The 20,805-nt window shown below is 45.1% G+C and overlaps 2 non-coding genes across 2 annotated transcripts; one reads left to right on the plus strand and one right to left on the minus strand.

Moving 5' to 3' along the window:
• Nucleotides 1-8,071: 8,071 nt before the first annotated feature.
• Nucleotides 8,072-8,144, plus strand: trnak-uuu (transfer RNA lysine (anticodon UUU)). The gene has a single exon. It is a non-coding gene; the product is annotated as a tRNA-Lys (tRNA).
• A 12,343-nt stretch (nucleotides 8,145-20,487) lies between these two features.
• Nucleotides 20,488-20,561, minus strand: trnan-auu (transfer RNA asparagine (anticodon AUU)). The gene has a single exon. It is a non-coding gene; the product is annotated as a tRNA-Asn (tRNA).
• Between the last annotated feature and the right edge of the window lie 244 nt (nucleotides 20,562-20,805).

Consider the following 20,805-nt stretch of genomic DNA (forward strand, 5'->3'; position numbering starts at 1 on the left):
TTTTAAAAAAGGAGGGAGAGAGAAAACAGGGAATTATAGACCAGTCAGCCTGACCTCAGCAGTGGGTAAAATGATGGAATCAATTATTAAGGATGTCATAGCAGTGCATCTGGAAAATGGTGACATGATAGGTCCAAGTCAGCATGAATTTGTGAAAGGGAAATCATGCTTGACAAATCTTCTGGAATTTTTTGAGGATGTTTCCAGTAAAGTGGACAAGGGAGAACCAGTTGATGTGGTATATTTGGACTTTCAGAAGGCTTTCGACAAGGTCCCACACAAGAGATTAATGTGCAAAGTTAAAGCACATGGGATTGGGGGTAGTGTGCTGACGTGGATTGAGAACTGGTTTTCAGACAGGAAGCAAAGAGTAGGAGTAAACGGGTACTTTTCAGAATGGCTGGCAGTGACTAGTGGGGTGCGGCAAGGTTCTGTGCTGGTGCCCCAGCTGTTTACATTGTACATTAATGATTTAGACGAGGGGATTAAATGCAGTATCTCCAAATTTGCGGATGACACTAAGTTGGGTGGCAGTGTGAGCTGCGAGGAGGATGCTATGAGGCTGCAGAGTGACTTGGATAGGTTAGGTGAGTGGGCAAATGCATGGCAGATGAAGTATAATGTGGATAAATGTCCGGTTATCCACTTTGGTGGTAAAAACAGAGAGACAGACTATTATCTGAATGGTGACAGATTAGGAAAAGGGAAGGTGCAATGAGACCTGGGTGTCATGGTACATCAGTCATTGAAGGTTAGCATGCAGGTACAGCAGGCGGTTGAGAAAGCAAATGGCATGTTGGCCTTCATAGCGAGGGGATTTGAATATAGGGGCAGGGAGGTGTTGCTACAGTTGTACAGGGCCTTGGTGAGGCCACACCTGGTGTATTGTGTACAGTTTTGGTCTTCTAACTTGAGGAAGGACATTCTTGCTATTGAGGGAGTGCAGCGAAGATTCACCAGACTGATTCCCGGGATGGCGGGACTGACCTATCAAGAAAGACTGGATCAACTGGGTTGAATGAGAGGGGACCTCATGGAAACGTTTAAAATTCTGACGGGTTTAGACAGGTTAGATGCAGGAAGAATGTTCCCAATGTTGGGGAAGTCCAGAACCAGGGGTCACAGTCTGAGGATAAGGGGTAAGCCATTTAGGACCGAGATGAGGAGAAACTTCTTCACCCAGAGAGTGGTGAACCTGTGGAATTCTCTACCACAGAAAGTTGTTGAGGCCAATTCACTAAATATATTCAAAAGAGAGTTAGATGAAGTCCTTACTACTCGGGGGGTCAAGGGTTATGGCGAGAAAGCAGGAATGGGGTACTGAAGTTCATGTTCAGCCATGAACTCATTGAATGGCGGTGCAGGCTAGAAGGGCTGAATGGCCTGCTCCTGCACCTATTTTCTATGTTTCTATGTTTCTATGATGGAAAGTGCGGCAGCTGAATCAGATTGCATTATCAATGCTTCTGTCAGTTAACTGTTCTGACTAATTTGTACAATTAAATAATCAACTGTATAATGCAGAAATTCCTAAATTTTGTGAGGTCATGAAACAATTTCTCAGCCGAAACTCAGACTCATAATTTAGAGCAAAGTGTCCCCTTTAAAGTGAGAGAATAAGTAATATGGCTGGTTCCATTGCCTGACAGAACGGTCAGATCTAAATACGACTGCTGAAATGGAACTAATAATGACAAATGAAAGACACAGCAACTATTGAACTGCTAGCAATGAATGGGAGTTCACATCAGTGCAGCATGGACCATAATCAAACACACACAGGAGCGATTCACAAAACAACGGAGAGGCAGGAGAGAGGAAGGAAGTCACGGAGAAAGACAGGAAGACAGAGAGAAAGAATGAATGAATGAATGAATGAATGAATGAATTGCCGGAGTGCAGCATCTTTCATGACCACAGGATGCCCCAAAATATTTTCAGACATCGATGTCTTTTTGAAGTTTATTCGTTGCTATACTGCAAGGAAAGTAATTAAATAAAAATCTGGACACAGGGACTAAGAAGCCACTTACTATTAATATCGGGTTATTGAAATACCGGCTGAAAGCAAGAACTTACCAGGGACACCGACAACAGCCAGCAGAGGATAGTAAATCTTTTGGACATCAAAAATTGCCAATAGAATCTGGAGCTTGATGAGAAAAGCAAGAGACATGTTTCCCTTCCAGTTAGAATCGATGAATCGATGGGAGCAATTAACGCTGGGAGCAATTCACCGATTGAGACAATGAGAAGATTCCCCTTATTTATAGGCGAGAGAATCCATCCAGTTTTAACATCTGGCCCCCTGCTGACTGGGTTTAGTTACAGTTACTGAACAAACAGATGATATCAAAAACTTTCATAGCAAGACTTTTGATAACATAAGCACAATTCCCAATTAGATAAAGCCCAGAAGACCCGGAGACAAAAGTCTCACATTCCTAAAAGAATGACATAAATGCCTTTTCTTAAAAAATTGATCAGGAAATACTGGTATTGGTAGAATCATAGAAAGCTACAGCACAGAGAGCGGCCATTGCGCTCACCGTGTCTGTTTGAGCTGAAAAGGAGCTCTCCAGCCGAATCCCACTTTCCAGCTCTTGGTCCGTAGCCGTGTTGGTTACAGCACTTCACGTGTATAACCAAACACTTTGTAAATACGATGCGGCTTTCTGCATTTACTACCATTCAGGCAGTGACCTCCAAACCCACACTAGTGTTTGGGTTCAGAAGTGTTCTTCACTAATCCCCTCTTATCCTTCAAATCTTTATTTAATTCTATCCCGCTTGGTTATTTCCATCTCTGCTGAGGGAATCAGCTCCATCCTAACCCACTCTATCTAGGCCCCACATCATTTCATGCACCGCAATCAAGTCTCCCCTCCACATTCTCTGTTCCACAGTAAACAACCGCAGGCTATCCAATCTTGTCACATGGCTAAAATTGTCCAGTCCTGGCAACATCCTCGTGAATCTCCCTTGCACCCTCTGCAGTTCAATTAACATTTCCTGTGATTTGGTGACCAGAACAGTGCTCAGTACTCTCGCTTTGTCCTAACTACTGTTTTAAACATTTCAAGCATAATCTCCTTGCTCTTATGTTCTTGGCCTCGGCTAATAAAGGAAAGTAACCCATATGTCTTCTAAGCTATCTTATCTACTGGTCCTTCTACCTTCAGGGATCTGTGGACATACATTCTGTGGACAAGGTCCCGAAGTTCCTCTACCACTTATTGTGTATTCCAGTGCCTTGATTGCCCTCACCAATTAATTACCTTACACTTCTCCTGACTCAATTCCATTTGCCACTTTTCTGTCCACCTGACCAGGCCATTGATTTTAGACCACCAAAGTGGATAACCTCACATTTATCTACATTACACCACATCCACTGGTTCTCCCTTGTCCACTCTACTAGTTACATCCTCAAAAAATTCTCGAAGATTTGTCAAGCATGATTCCTTTTCATAAATCATGCTGACTTGGCCCGATCCTGTCACTGCTTTCCAAGTGCGCTGTTGTTACATCTTTAATAACTGATTAGAAATATAGAAACATAGAAATTAGGTGCAGAAACAGGCCATTCGTCCCTTCAAGCCTGCATCGCCATTCAATAAGATTATGGCTGATCATTCAACCTCAGTACCACTTTCCTGCTTTCTCTCCATATCCATTGATCCATTTGGCCGTAAGAGCCATATCTAACTCCCTTTTGAATATATCTAATGAACTGGCCTCAACAACTTTCTGCGGTAGAGAATTCCTAAGGTTAACCACTCTCTGAGTGAAGAATTTTCTCCTCATCTCGATCCTAAATGGCTTACCCCTTATTCTTAGACTGTGACCCCTGGTTCTCGAACTCCCCAGCAATGGGAATATTCTTCCTCCTCGAACCTGTCCAATCCCTTCAGAATTTTATATGTTTCTATGAGATCCCCTCTCATTCTTCTAAACTCCAGTGGATACAAGCCCAGTTGATCCAGTCTCTCCTCATATGTCAGTCCTGCCATCCCAGGAATCAGTCTGGTGAACCTTCACTGTACTCACTCAATAGCAAGAACGTCCTTCCTCAGATTAGGAGACCAAAACTGAACACAATATTCCAGGTGTGGCCTCACCAACGCTCTGTACAAGTGCAGTAAGACCTCCCTGCTCCTATACTCAAATCCTCTAGCTATGAAGGCCAACATGCCATTTGCCTTCTTCACCGCCTGATGTATCTGCATGCCAAACTTCAATCATTGATGCACCATGACACCCAGGTCTCATTGCACCTCCCCTTTTCTTAATCTGTCACCATTCATCTAAGATTCTGTCTTCCTGTTTTTGCCACCAAAGTGGATAACCTCACATTTATCCACATTATACTGCATCTGCCATGCATTTGCACACTCACCTAACCTGTCCAAATCACCCTGCAGCCTCTTAGCATCCTCCTCACACTCACTCCGCCATCCAGCTTAGTGTCATCTGCAAACTTGGAGATATTACATTCAATTCCTTCATCTAAATCATTGATGTATATTGTAAATAGATGGGGTCCAAGAATTGAACCCTGCTGCACTCCACTGGTCACTGCCTGCCATTCTGCAAAGGATCTGTTTATTCCAACTCTCTGCTTCCTGTCTGCCAACCAGTTCTCTATCCATGTCAATACATTACCCCCAATACCACGTGCTTTAATTTTGCACACTAATCTCTTGTGCTGGACCTTGTCAAAAGTCTTTTGAAAGTCCACATACACCACATCCGCTGGTTCTCCCTTGTCCTCTCTAGTTACATCCTCAAAAATTTCTAGAAGATTTGTCAAGCAAGATTTCCCTTTCATAAATCAATGCTGACTTGAACCAATCCTGTCACTGCTTTCCAATCTCATTGCTATTTCATCTTTAATAATTGATTCCAACATTTGTCCCACCACCGACGGAACTGGACTATAATTCCCTGTTTTCTCTCTCCCTCGTTTTTTAAAAAGTGGTGTTACATTAGCTACCCTCCAGTCGATAGGAACTGATCCAGAATCAATAGAATGTTGAAAAATGATCACCAATGCATCCACTATTTCTAGGGCTATTTCCTTAAGTACTCTGGGGTGCAGCCTATCAGGCCCTGGGGGATTTATCGGCCTTCCATCCCATCAATTTCCCTAAACAATTTCCTGACTTATAAGGATTTCCTTCAGTTCCTCCTTTTCGCCAGACCCTCGAACCTTTAGTATTTCCGGAAGATTATTTGTATCTTCCTTAGTGAAGACATATCCAAAGTATTTGTTCAACTGGTCTGCCATTTCTTTGTTCCCCAGTATAAATTCACCTGATTCTGACTGCTAAGGACCGATGTTGGTCTTCACTAATCGTTTTCTCTTCACATATCTATAGAAGCTTTTGCAGTCAGTTTTTATGTTCCCTGCAAGCTTCCCCTCATACTTTATTTTCCCCCTCCTAATTAGACCCTTTGTCCTCCTCTGCTGAACTCTAAATTTCTCCCAGTCCTCAGGTTTGCTGCTTTTCCTGGCCAATTTATAAGCCTCTTCCTTGGTTTTAATATTATCCCTAATTTCCCTTGTTAGCCACGGTTGAGTCACCTTCCCTTTTTTATTTTTACTCAAGGCAGGGATGTACAATTGTTGAAGTTCATCCATGAAAGCTATAAATGTCTGCCATTGCCTCACCTCCGTCAACCCTTTAAGTCTCATTTGCCAGTCTATCCTAGCCAATTCGCGTCTCATACGACCGAAGTTACCTTTCCTTAAGTTCAGAATCCTAGTCTCTCAATTAATACTCTCACTCTCCATCTTAATAAAGAATTCTACGATATTACGGTCACTCTTCCCCAGAGCACCTCGCACAACAAGGTTGCTAATTAGTCCTCTCTCATTACACAACACCCAGACAAGGATGGCAATCTCTCTAGTTGGTTCCTTGACATATTGGTCGAGAAAGCCATCCCAAATACATTCCAGGAAATCGTCCTCCACTGCATTGCTCCAGCTTGGTTAGCCCAATCCATATGCAGAATTAAGTCACCCATGATATCTGCTGTACCTTTATTGCACACATCCCTTATTTCTTGTTGGTGCCATACCCAACCTCACTACTACTGTTTGGTGGTCTGTACACAACTCCCACTAGCGTTTTCTGCCCTTTGGTAATCCACAGCTCTACCCATAAAGATGCCACATCATCCAAGCAAATGTCCTTCCTTACTATTGTGTTAATTTCCTCTTTAACCAGCAACGCTACCCCACCTCCTTTTCCTTTCTGTCTATCCTTCCTGAATGTTGAAAACCCCTGGATGTTGAGTTCCCAGCCTTGGTCACCCTGGAGCCATGTCTCCGTAATCCCAATTATATCATAATCATTAATAGCTGCCTGCGCAGTTAATTCATCCATCTTATTCCGAATACTCCTTGCGTTGAGGCACAGAGCCTTCAGGCTTGTCTTTTTATCACACTTGTTCCCTTTCGACTTTTGCTGTAATGTGGCCTTTTTTGATTTTTGCCTTGGGTTTTTCTGCCCTCCACTTTTACTATTCTTCTTTCTATCTTTTGCTTCTACCCCCATTCTACTTCCCTCCGTCTCCCTGCATAGGTCCCATCCCCCTGCCATATTAGTTTAACCCCTCCCCAACAGCAATCACTCCCCCTTGGACATTGATTCCGGTCCTGACCAGGTGCAGACCATCCGGATTGTATTGGTCCCACCTCCACCAGAACTGGTTCCAATGTCCCAGGAATTTGAATCCCTCTCTCTTGCACCACTCCTCAAGCCACGTATTCATCTTAGCTATCCTTCTATTTCTACTCTGACTAGCACGTGGCACTGGCAGCAATCCAAAGATTACTACCTTTGAAGTCCTACTTTTTAATTTAACTCCGATATCCCTAAACTGAGCTTGTAGGACCTCATCCCGTTTTTTGCCTATAACATGAGTACCTTTCTGCACCATGACAACTGTCTGTTCACCCTCCTCATCCAGAATGCCCTGCAGCCGCTCTGAGACATCCTTGACCCTTGCACCAGGGAGGCAACATACCATCCTGGAGTCTCGGTTGCGACCGCAGAAACGCCTATCTATCCCCCTTACAATAGAATCCCCCACCACTATAGCTCTCCCAATCTTGTTCCTGCCCTCCTGTGCAGCAGAGCCAACCACGGTGCCATGAGCTTGGCTGCTGCTGTCTTCCACTGATGAGTGATCTCCCCCAACAATATCTTAAGCAGTATATCTGGTTTGGAGGAGACGACCACAGGGGACTCCTGCACTACCTTCCTACTCCTGCTCTGCCTGTTGGTCACCCATCCCCTATCTGCCTTTGTAACCTTCACCTGCGGTGTGACCAACTCACTGAACGTGCTATTCATGACATCCTCAGCATTGCGCATGCTCCAGAGTGAATCCATGTGCAGCTCCAGTGCCATCATTCAGTTTAACAGGAGCTGCAGCTGGATACACCTCCTGCCCACATAGTCGTCTGGGACACTGGAAGCGTCCCTGATTTCCCACATGGCACAGGAGGAGCATGGCGCGGGTCTGGACTATCCTGCCATGACTTAATCCTTAAAATAACCTAATTTGGCAACAATGCCCAAGATTTCTTACTGACAAGACAATGAAAAAAGAAAAACTACTCACCAATCAACCAGCCAATCACTTACCCTCTTGCTGTGACGTCACACTTTGTTTTCTTTTCCTCCCAGGTTGGGGAGTCAGCACTGGTGGGGAAAACAAGACAAAGCAACACCTCCCACTCCCACTTGTCCAAACTGTCCCACTTAACAAACTCTTACCTTTGCACTCTGAGCTGCTGCTGCACTCCGAGTAAGGAAGTCTTGCTACGCCTGGAGTACTGCACACAGTTTTGGTCTCCTTATCTGAGGAAGGATACACTTGCCTTGGAGGTGGTACAACGGAGGTTCACCAGATTAATTTCTGGGATGAGAGGACTGTCCCATGGTGAGGGATTGTGTAGAATATGTCCATACTTTCTGGAGTTTCGAAGAATGGGAGGTGATCTCATTGAAATGTACAATATTCTGAAGGGGATTGACAGGGAAGCTTCTGAGCAGCCTGGTTAGCTCAGTCGGTTGAGCATGAGATTTTTATTCTCAGGGTTGTGGGTTCGAGCCCCATGTTGGGTAATTATTTTTCCTTAAATTTTATGTAGCTTTCACGGAAAAACATCATTAATGAATCCATAATCTTCTTTTGCACAATGAAAGAAATGCGAACTGAGGGAGAGTTGATAATTTAATCATCTGTTCTGTGATCTGCATAAGAACACAAGAACCAGGAGCAGGAGTCGGCCATTTGGCCCTTCGAGCCTGCCTTCTTTTGCACTGAAACAAATTATAACCGTGAGTTCAAATTAGCAGTGCGAGATATTTGCAGGGCAATTTCAATGCTTCACAAAACCATACCTTTCACTACAGCCACCCGGGATCGTTTCCCAGTTTGGGAAGTAACTTTGAGATCACCATTTGTAAAGTTAGGAGTGGGATTCGAACCCACATCTCCAGAGGAAGCTACAACCTGAACATAGCACCTCAGACCGCTCACCCAGACTGACTCTTTGTTATTCCAGTTGTGAGTTATTACTCTGGAAAGTTTCAGACCGGGCGCTTGTTCAGTGTTGCTGAAAGGCCTATTGACCGGGATATCCTTTCTCCCGGGGTTTTCCTGAGCCTGTGCTCGGTGCACGGGGAGCTTTGGCCCGGGTCTGAGGTAGCTTGCAGCATGCGCGAATGTACCCCGGACTGTTTTGTTCAATTTTAGCGCACACAAGTTTTTGTTTCAAAAATAATGTTTCCACCCAAGCTCGAACCAGGAACCTTGCGCGTGTGAAATGAATATGATCATTGCTGCACTACAGAAACTGCAACTCAGCTCAGTGTCCAGAGAGAAGTGTTCAGCAACAAGCTGAAATGCTCAGTCACTCTCTCTCTGCGAAAAGTTCCTTTTACAAACAATTCTCTGACCGGAACTGCACCAAATATTTTCATTTCAAAGTCATTAAACTCCCGAATTTCTATGGCTGCAATTTTCTGGACAAGGACAAGGATTGAAAGCGATTTGTGATCAGAAAATTGCCGGAAGCCCTGTGGATAATGACAGGGCTTTTGATGGTTGATTTCAGTGCACATCTTGGAATTCTGGAGAACCGGTTCCGTGGTTTGAAGTTCGAGGTAAACCCACTGGGCGGAGCCAACAGGCGCTTGGCAGCAATCAGCCTCAGGAACATGCAACTTAAGCAGGCCCGGCTATCAACGGCATTATCATCGCCGAATCCCCCACCATCAACATCCTGGGGGTCACCATTGACCAGAAACTTAACTGGACCAGCCACATAAATACTGTCGCAACAAGAGCAGGTCAGAGGCTGGGTATTCTGCGGTGAGTGTCTCATCTCCTGACTCGCCAAAGCCTTTCCACCATCTACAAGGCACAAGTCAGGAGTCTGATGGAATACTCTCCACTTGCCTGGATGAGTGCGGTTCCAACAATACTCGAGAAGCTCAACACCATCCAGGACAAAGCAGCCCGCTTAATGGGCACCCCATCCACCACCTTCAACATTCACTCCCTCCACCACCGGCGCACCGTGGCTGTAGTGTGTACCATCTACAAGATGCACTGCAGCAACTCGCCAAGGCTTCTTTGGCAGCACTTCCCAAACCTGCGACCTCTACCGCCTCGAAGGAAAAGGGCAGCAGGCGCATGGGAACACCATCTCCTCCATTCTGGGGAGAGGGTGAACAGCCAGAGGTCGTGATCCATATCAGGACCAATGACATGGTTAGAAAGAGAGATGAGGTCCTGCAGGCAGAGTTTAGGGAGCTAGGAGAGAGATTAAAAAGCAGGACGTCAAAGGTAGTAATCTCTGGATTACTCCCAGTGCCACGAGCTAGTGAGTACAGAAATAGGAGGATAGAGCAGATGAATATGTGGCTGTAGAGATGGTGCAGGCAGGACGGCTTTAGTTTCCTGAGGCATCGGAACCACTTCTGGGGGAGGTGCGACCTTTACAAGCCGGACAGTTTGCACCTAAACAGAGCCGGGACCAATATCCTCACGGAGGGGTTTGCTAGTGCTGTTGGGGAGGGTTTAAACTAGCTTGGCAGGGGGATGGGAACCTGAGAATAGATTCAGTAGGGAGGGGAATAATACTGGAATTAGAAAGCAAAAATAAAGAAAGTGAGTTTGAAAGAGAGAGGAAACAAGCAGGCAAAAAGGGTAAATAAACAAATTTAAAAGCACTTTGTCTAAATGCACGTAGCATTCGTAACAAAATAGATGAATTGACGGCACAAATAGATACAAATGGGTATGATCTGATAGCCATTACAGAGACATGGTTGCAAGGTGACCAGGACTGGGAATTAAATATTCAGGGGTATTTGACAGACAGAAAGGAAAAGGAGGTGTGGTAGCTCTATTGATAAAGGATGGAATCACTGCAATAGTGAGAAAAGATATTGGCTCAAATGATCAGGATGTTGAAACAGTTTGTTTGGAGATAAGGAATAATAAGGGAAAAAAGTCACTAGTGGGCCTAGTCTATAGGTCCCCTACCAGTAGCAACTCTGTTGGTTTGAGTATAAACCAGGAAATAGTGGGCCCTTGTCAAAAGGGAACAGCAATAATCATGGATGATTTTAATCTCCATATTGATTGGACAAATCAAATTGGTCAGGGTAGCCTTGAGGAAGAGTTCATAGAGTGCATAAGGGATGGGTTCCTTGAACAGTATTTAACGGAACAACTAGGGGGCAGGGTATGTTTCATCTGGTCCTGTGCAATGAGACAGGATTAATAAACAATCTCCTCATGAAGGATCCCCTTGGAATGAGTGATCATAATGTTATATATGTAACCCTTGGCAACCTGTATCATACCACCACCAGGGGGCCTACCTGTTGGAGTCCCAATGGATCCCAGCATCCCTTGGGTGAACTATACGTAAGCAGGCCACCCATGCTGTACCTGCACTCTGGAGTTTAATTAAAGGAGCTAAGGTCACACTTACTCATTGCATACAGTATTCAGTTGTATCACTTTATTTTGAGCATAAAATTGGCGACGTGATAATGAACAACCACGCGAAAATGCAAAGAACCTTTGGTATCCTGGAGAAATTCTCAGAAGGGGGCGATTGGGAGGCCTTTGTGGAACGACTGCACCAATATTTCGTGGCCAATGAGCTGGAACGGGACGTGAACGCTGCCAAACGAAGGGCAATCCTCCTTACCGCCTGTGGAGCAACAACCTATGACCTCTTGAAGAATCTTCTAGCACCGGTGAAACCACCAACCAAATCCTATGAAGAACTGTGTACGCTGGTCTGGGAGCACCTAAATCCAAAGGAAAGCGTTTTGATGGCAAGGCATCAGTTCTACACGTGTCAACGGTCTGAAGGCCAGGAAGTGGCGAGCTACGTCACCGAACTAAGGCACCTTGAAGGACATTGCGAATTTAATGGATTCCTTGAACAAATACTAAGAGACTTTTTTGTGCTTGGCATTGGCCATGAGGTTATCCTCCGCAAACTATTGACTGTTGAAACACCGAATCTGAGCAAAGCCATAACAATAGCCCAGGCATTTATGTCCACCAGCGATAACACCAAACACATTTTGCAGCAGAAAGAGGTTTCGGCTAGTACTATACACAAAGTAGCATCGCTTTCGGGCAGGAGTGCATATGGCAGAACATGCACGCCAGCAGCTGCACGACCTCACATGACCCAGAGTTCACCATCAATCGTTAATGCGAGGCAGTTAACACCTTGTTGGCGCTGCGGAGGTGATCATCGAGCCCATCGATGCCGCTATAAAACACTATGCGTGCAGAGGCTGTGGAACACTGGGACACCTCCAGCGAATGTGCAAACGAACTGCAAACCTTGCAAACCACCACGTTGCAGAGGAAGATCGATCCATGGTGGATCAGGCTGAACTAGAGACTCGAACCGAGGAGGCAGCAGTATACTGGGTACACACCTTCACCACGAAATGTCCACCGATCATGTTAAAAGTTGAACTGACGGGATTCCAGTATCCATGGAACGGGTGCGAGTCAGTCTGTCATGAGCAAAAATGCCTTCGACAGGCTGTGGTGCAACAAGGCACACAGGCCCAAGCTTAGCCCCATTCACACCAAGCTAAGAACTTACACCAAAGAGCTGATCCCAGTTATTGGCACCGCAGAAGTAAAAGTCTCCTATGATGGAGCAGAGCATGATCTCCCACTATGGATTGTGCCAAGAGATGGCCTCACACTGATCGTCAGAAGCTGGCTGGAAAAAATCCGTTGGAACTGGGATGACATGCGAGCGTTTTCGTCTGTCGATGATGCCTCATGTACCCAGGTTCTGAGCATTGGAAGTTTCTCAGGGGCGAAGCTGCAGATCCATTTGGTTGCCGGTACACGGCCCATCCACCAGAAGGCACGGGCGGTGCCATATATGATGCGAGAGAAACTGGAAATTGAGCTGCACAGGCTGCAGCAGAAAGGCATCATTGCAGCAATGGAGTTCAACGAATGGGATTGTTCTGGTTCTCAAAGGCATAGGCACGGTCAGAATTTGTGGGGACTATAAAGTATCGATTAACTGTTTTTCATTGGAGGACCAGTACATGCTATCCAAGGCAGATGACCTATTTGCGATCCTGGCTGGAGTAAAATGTTCACCAAGTTGGACCTGACCTTGGTCTACGTGACGCAGGAGCTAGAGGAATCTTCGAAAGGCCTCACCTACATCGGTGTATGGGGAGCTTTGGCCTGGGTCTGAGGGAGCTTGCATCCCAGGGATGGACAATAACCCTCTGAGCTCTGAAACTGGGGAAGAGCGAATAATTAATGAGTTGGTTGCGGGTTCCAAATGCAGCTTAGATCTGCTGGTATAAACTGATAGCGTTGTTTAGCAGAATTAAATAAATGCTACCAGGGACAGTCGAAATTTCAATTACTGAACTTTAATATTTCGGGAAACTTTAATCCTTGATGAACTTTTATACCCTATCTGATTTTACACACACTGTATTTGAGGAGACTCGTTTTAAATGTTCATTGCTCATGCGACAATGTACCCTGGACTGCTTTTGTTCATTTTTATTGCAGCCAAGTTTTTGCTTCAAAAATAATTTTTCCGCCCTGGCTAGAATCAGGGACCATTCACATGTGAGGCAAACATGATAACCACTATACTATGGAATCTGCTACGTAGCTCAGTGCCCAGAGAGAAGTGTTCAGCAACAAGCTGAAATGCTCAATCCCTCTCTCTGCGAAAAGTTTCTTTCACAAACATTTCTCTGACCGGAACTGCACCAAACAACAATGTTCTCCTTTCAAAGTCATTAAACTCCCCAATTTCCAAGTCTGCAATTTTAAGTACAAGCACCGAAAGGGCTTTGCGTTCAGAAAAATGCTGGAAACCCCTGTGGTTAATGACAGGGCTTTTGATGGTTGATTTCCGTACACACCTTTTGTTATGTATTTAACCCTTGGCAACCTGTACATAGCACCACCAGAGGGCCTACCTGTCGGAGTCCCATAGGATTCCAGCATCCCTTAGGAGCACAGTATATAAGCAGGCCACGCACGAGGTACCTGCACTCTGGAGTCCTATTAAAGAAGCTAATGTCACACTTACTCATTGTTCACAGTACTCAGTTTCATCCTTTGTTTTGAGCGTATCAATTGGTGACGAGACAACGAACAAACGTGCGAAAATGCAAGGAACAGTTGGTATCCTGGAGACATTCTCAAATGGGGACTATTGGGAGGCCTTAGTGGAGAGACTCGACCAATACTTCGTGGCCAATGATCTGGAAGTGGACGACAACGCTGCCAAATGAAGGGCGATCCTCCTTACCGTCTGTGGGGCAACAACCTATGGCCTCATGAAGAATCTTCTAGCTCCGGTAACACCAACAACTAAATCCTATGAAGAATTGTGTACGCTGGTCTGGGAGCACCTAAATCCTAAAGAAAGCGATCTGATGGCGAGGTATCGGATCCTTCTGTGCTGTAAGCTTCTTTGATTCAATGAACTCCTTTGCAAAGAGCTGAGGTGCGTGTGGGATGATTTGGGAAGATGTTTCCTCACGTGACAACATTTCAAAGGCTGTGAAGCGCTTTGGGGCATCATGAGTTCCTGACAGACAGTGCAGAAATGCAAGTCATTATTTGCAAAAGTTCGATGCAAATTCAAGGCTCGTATGGGATTTGAAACTAGGATCTCTCGCAAATTTCAAGCAACAACCCCAAAGCAACAATCATACCCGAGACCAACGAGCTTAGCAAATGTGGAGATAAGATTTAACCATTATTGAAGCATTTTTAGTGTGTGTTGCTATTCTTGACAGGAGGAGCACATGAGACGGAATCAGTGACTTTGTCTTTTTGACATGTCTTCTGAAGCGCCGCACAGTCCCACTCCTGCAGTCAATGAGCTGTTGGGACGTTAATGAATCCATCATCATCATCATCATAGGCGGTCCCTCGAAACGAGGATGACTTGCTTCCATGCCGAAAAAGGATGAGTTTACAGGTGTTTCAATGAAGGACCCGAACTACATCCCGAAGGGTGGAAGATGCCTGTGCGTGGATTTTTTTAACGTGTGGTGTCCGTTGCACCCCAGCCACCACACGGGCTTGACAGAGCGAGGTCTTGGTCCAGTGGCAAGGGTTAACCAAGACGACTGGAGATCAGCTCTGCTGCACGGAGCTAGTGCGCACACATATCGCAGTGTGGGCTGGCCCGTGCTGCCCCTGGGCCCCTGGCCCTGAACTCATGCCTCCCATGGGCCCCGATCACGTCCCTCTACAGTCTCTCGCTGCTCCTTCGCCCCGATCTCGCCGCTCCTGCTGTATCTGCCCACGCTCCAATCACTGACCTGGACCTTGATGACCTCACTCTTCGCTGCCGCCGCCCTCCTGCACCAGCTCGCGCTGCTCCCTGGAGTAGTCTCCCGGGACCTCCAAGCTGCTCCCAGGGCCGCTCGCCGTTCCTTTTATGGCCCCGACCTGCCGCTGGTGTTCTCCCGTTAGTGTATCCAGGCTGTGGGTGGCCACCCCGAGCGCAGCAGAGGGGTTTCTGCATTAGTTCTGGGTGGGGACAGTATCTTTCCCCTTCTCTCTTCCTCTTGTCTTTATCCCTGTGCTTTTATTTCTCTATTTATTCCCCCTGTCTCAGTTTCTAGTGTTTAAAAGGGAACAAAAGATGAAATGGGTGTCACTGTGGAACAATTTCTCTCGCTCAAAGTTAGATACACAACCGTTCACCATGAGGTCTAGGTAGCTAGCCGTTGATATTCAGGTTCATAAATAAATATATATAAATATATCCAAATCTATCATAACCGTTCCCTGGTGGTCGAGGGGTTAAGATCCGGCGCACTAACCTGGTTTCAATTCTCAATCAATTCATCGCATAAAAATAATTGAGGTCTGTGAGACGATTAATAATTGCTGTAATCACCATGAATACCAATACTTTGTGTGATAGACCGAGCTTACAGACTATCTGGCTTCTCCTGTCCTTTGTCAGGCACGTGTTCCGGGTTTAATTTTGTAAACTGGGAGAGTTCACTGATCGCGGGGAGACGGTAGGAGCCTCTGTGGCCCCACTGTGAGGATGTGGAAGTGAACACGGTGGCTGGGTGATCCATGACATTTCTGTAAAGGGCAGTGGAGGAGAAGGATTGAGAACTTTCAGTGTGGGACAGAAGTTTTTTCAGGTGAGCCAACACATTCCCGATCAGCACAGAGGGAGCTCACTGGTCAGCTCCCCTCTGTTGGGGCTGTTGTACCAGCAGTTTCTGTAGTGTAGTGGTTTTCATGTGTGTTTTCTATGCAAAAAGTGCCTGGTTTAATTCCGGGCAGGAGCATTATGTTTAAACTTGCTATTGAGGAACAATCAAAAGCGAGTTTTGTCTCCGAGCAAATGCTGCCTGACCTGCTGAGATTTCCAGCATTTGCTGTTTTTATTTGCTATTTATTCTCCTGGCAAAAGGGCTCCCTTATTCTTTCATTGCTCTTTATTTCACTTCAATAACGAGATAACTTTCAGTGAGAGAAAACGGATTCACCGGGGACCTTTCGCGTGTGAGGCCAACGTGATATCCGCTACACTGCAGCCCATCAAAGGGTGAGAAACCACTGAATATAAAGGATGAGCTCACAAATATCAGGGGCAGTGCAGTCTGGTCAACGTCAAACCCTCCTTTCGTATTCAGCAGAGGCATGAACGGGAGTCAGACGCCACAACGTTTAATTAAAGACACAAATACAAGTAACACTTCCAAATCTTTTCACTGTAAAATTATTTCACTTTATTTGAAATCCTAGTGCGTTGAATCTGAAAATGAGCACCATGGGATTTTATCTTCACTACTGATTCTATTTTCTGTGCACGGTAGGAATAACCGGTGCTGTTAAATTTGACAAAAGTTGCCCCAAATTCCTGGTGTCATCAGCAATGAAGATTTTGAACCAGACTCCTAAAATACAGTGTGTAAAATAGGTTAACATGCATAAGAATATAAGAACATAAGAAATAGGAGCAGGAGTAGGCCATACGACCCCTCGATCTTGGCCGATCTGATCATGGACTGAGGTCCATTTCCCTGCCCGCTCCCCAAAGCACAGGACAAATAATTGCAGTATCGACTGTCACTCAGTTAGCATTTCTTTCATTGTGCAAAAGAAGGTGAGGGGTTAATTAATGATGCTTTCCCATGAAAGCAACACCAAAGTTTAAGAAAAAAACATCCGGTGTCTGGCACGTGAGCGTTGCTTCTGACACCTGGTGGGAATGGGCGGGGATTTTAAAGCCCCTTGTATTGTGAAACCTTCATATAGACGAACATCACAAACTAAGTGTGTAGGCCTCGTGGCGCAACAGTAGTGAGTCTGAATCCAGATCAGGAGGTTGCATGCTCAAATCACATCAGGGTCACTGTATTCTTGGATACTGTTCTTTGAGAATTAATATATTCTTTGCTGTGTTGCAATAACCAAACCCTTGCTCCAAGGTTTGTCTCACTGTTTTCCCAGTGTCAGACAGTGATACGCCTGCTGCCCTCATTTATTTCATGTGACAGGATACAAAAGTTCAAAATCAACTTGCAGGTGGCCACATACAGCACTGAGCGGTCTGAGGTGCTGTGTTCAAGTTGCAGTCATCTCTGAAAGCCTGGCTTTTCATCCCACTTGTGACACATATTATTTTTAATCATTTGGCACCACAACGAGCTCCTAAAAACTGGGATTCAGCACCTGCTTGCGTAATATTTCTGTCTGACCTGGGGCTGAAAGTGGAGATGTTTCCGCAGTGTAGTGGTTAACACGTTCGCCTCACACGCGAAAGCTCACCGGGCGGAAATATTTTCTGGAACTTTCTCCTCATGCATGCTCAGAGGCGAGTTTGTTCTCCTGGGAAAGGTCATAAGATCATAAACATGTCAGGATTAGGAGCCGGAGTAGGCCATTCGGCCCCTCGAGTCTGGTCCACCATTCAAGAGGATCCTGGCAGTTCCTCGACAGCAAGTTTAAACATCTGGGGCAGAGCCAACAGGCGCCTGGCTGCAATCAGCGACAGAAACGTGTATTTGACTGAAGCCCCACGAGATCAATCGGTCGAGCATGAGAATCTTAATCTCTAATTTGAGGTTCGAGCCCCACGTTAACTGTTAAAACATGTCCCATTTTACACACTGTGCTTTCGGGGTCTGGTTCAAAATGTTCATTGCTGGTAACATCAACAGGAGACTGGGCAAACAGTGCGACTGACTTTCGAGCAAGGGCCTGGTTATTGTGAAACACCAAAGGAAATATAAATTCGAGAAGAATGACATGGAAAAGAAATGTGACCCCGACACCCAGAAAGAAGTGTTAAGGCAGAAGCTTAAATGCTGCATTCCTCTGTTCAAAAAATTCCTTTCACAAACATTTCTCTGACCGAAACTGCACTAAACAAAAATGTTCCTTTCAAAGTCATTAATCTCCCGAATTTCCACACCCCCCGAATCTCCTGAATCAGATGCCTCTAATTTTGCCGACTCAATCCATGTCCCTTTGCAATGTTGTGCTTCCACCCACACTATGAAATGTGCCACTAACTTATAGAATCATGGAATGGTTACAGCACGGAAGGCTATTTGGCCCGTCGAGCCCGTGCCGACTCTCAGCGAGTCCCACTCCCCCTCCCTTTCCCCTGAGGCCTGCAATTGTTTTTCCTTCAGACAGTTATCCAGCTCCCGTTTGAAAGATAAGATTGAGTCTGCCTCCAGTACATTCCAGATCCTAACCACTCGCTGTTAAAAGGCCACCTCCTGTTCCTATGTGTAAAGTCTGGGAAACACTCGATCAATTCCTGCCACAAGCACAGCCTTCCTAAATATAGCACCTTCTTTCTATTCTCGTAAAACCAGCTCCTGAAGTATAGGCCAGCTGTGTAGGTTAAAGCTCTGGTTATGTACCTAACATTGCTGTAGTGTTTCCGTAATGTAGTTGATATCACATTCACCTCACACGCGAAAAGTCCACAGTTCGAAACTGTGTGGAAATATTTTGAAAACTTGTTCATTATAAATTTTTGAAAAAATTGATTTATTCACATTCATGGTTCAATATTAACAAAACACAATGTCCCACAGCCTTGTTAAATTTTCTGATATCTCTGTGCAGTTCTGTATACACTCAAACTCTACACTTGAACTGAATGCTCATAAAAGTATTGGAGTGGGAACTCACTGGATAACAGCACAGCTGGCAATGTTTGCGGAATATATTTGTGCAGCCAAAATGCACAATGACAACCTGGAACTGTGTGGCACCGAATCCTCGGGAAAAAATAGTTAAAGGCATCGTCCTTGGGTGGGCTCAAATCACCAAACTTTCAGTTAACAGCCGAACGCGTTAACCCGTTGTGCCACAGATACTTACACTGACAACCACTGCAAGACATCCCAAACCAGGGTGTCAGTCAGTTAAAGCTACAGATTTCTCTGACCGGGATGGAACTTGTCCACTCTCAGTTGTACTTTTCTCGAATAAAGGGTGGGACATTCATTGTGGATGTGTGGAAGCAGTCTGGTCCCGCACACTGCAGACACTTCCATGTCACCGCAGTGTGCAGGTAACCCTTAGGTCTCCAGCAGCAGACCCTCTGGTGTACAGGTAAGGTCTGTACAGTGTAAGGGTACATTCAGTGTTGCATAACAGTGTTACAGACATCACATAGTAAACAGGCATGCATACAAAACAGCCTGCTTTTTAAAAAGCGTTGCCTTTATTCATCCTGCGGAATGCATATTGCACAGATAATCTCAGCACACATTGTGCAGGCAAAGGCAGCAGTAGACAACAAACTGGTTTCTCCTCCGTTGATTTGTAACAGGTAACTGCCGGTTGAACACACGATTTGACAACTAGACTTGTAGTTCAAGCATCAATGACAAAGGCAACAAAACTGCCCATAAGCACCAGGTGTCTTTCACTTGTTTGTCCCAAGTGTATTTCCAGCAGTTTCCTACTTTCACAGGTGGAGATACCGGGGCTGGACCATGCTGCTAAAATACAATGAGGTCGGGATAAAAGTTCCTCACGTACTCAGGGCAAATTAAATGATTGATAAAAACATAGAAACATAGAAAATAGGTGCCGGAGTAAGCCATTCAACCCTTCTAGCCTGCACCGCCATTCAATGAGTTCATGGCTGAACATGAAACTTCAGTTCATTGATGTTCTACAATGGATTATTAATGTTGTTTAAATCAATTTATCTTTTTTCCACATGAAATGCATGTAACTCTTTCTTATAAGGTTTTAATTTTGAAAAACAGCTTCGATTCCAGGTCAGGGCGGCAACTTTTGGAACACCGTTTTTAATTCAAAACCTTATAAAATTGACGACATGCAGCTAATGTGAAAAAATAATAATTCATTTAATCACGATTAATTAACCGATTGCATTTTTCAGAATAAAATAAATAATAATATAGTTACTGAGGGACAGTGGTATCTTCAATCATTCATTTTCTCTTTACATGTGATGAACTTTTATCCCCATCTCATTTATACGCTGTATTTTATGAGAATGGTTTAAAATTGTAAGTGTTTATGACTCAGTTGTAAAACCATTGAAAGTGTGTGTGCCTTGTCTTGATATGAGGAGCACTTGAGACCGAAGTTCCAGTTCTATATATGTATCAATGGAATCAATTTCCACCAGTTTCTTTAAGCCCAGTAACATAATTCATTTCTAGTGGACTGGATGGAGGAACATGATCATGTAAAAAATTGTTATCGTTTTACATGAACTGAATGCTCATAAAAGTGTTGGAGTGGGAACTCACTGGATAACAGCACAGCTGGCAATGTTTGCCGAATATATTGGAATATATTCGTGCAGCCAAAACGCACAATGACAACCTGGAACTGTGCGGCACCGAATCCTCGGGGAAAAACAGTTAAAGGCTTTGTCCCTGGGTGGGCTCGAAGCACCAACCTTTCGGTTAATAGCCAAATGCGCTAACCCATTGCGCCACAGAGACAGGCGCAGGAACATGTTACAAGACTTCCAAAACGAAGATGTCAGTCAGTTAAAGCCTCAGAATGCTCCGACCGGGATGGAACTCGTCCACTCTCAGTTGTACTTTTCCCAATAAATGGAGGGACATTCAGTGTGGATGTGTGGAAGCAGTCTGGTCCCGCACACTGCAAACAATTCCATGTCACCACCAACCAGCACCATAACCGGAGTGATCTACCTTCCAGCCTTCCGGTGCCTTGTCTATG

This window comes from Pristiophorus japonicus, unplaced genomic scaffold, assembly GCF_044704955.1.
Source record: "Pristiophorus japonicus isolate sPriJap1 unplaced genomic scaffold, sPriJap1.hap1 HAP1_SCAFFOLD_170, whole genome shotgun sequence".
Taxonomy (NCBI): Eukaryota; Metazoa; Chordata; class Chondrichthyes; family Pristiophoridae; genus Pristiophorus; species Pristiophorus japonicus.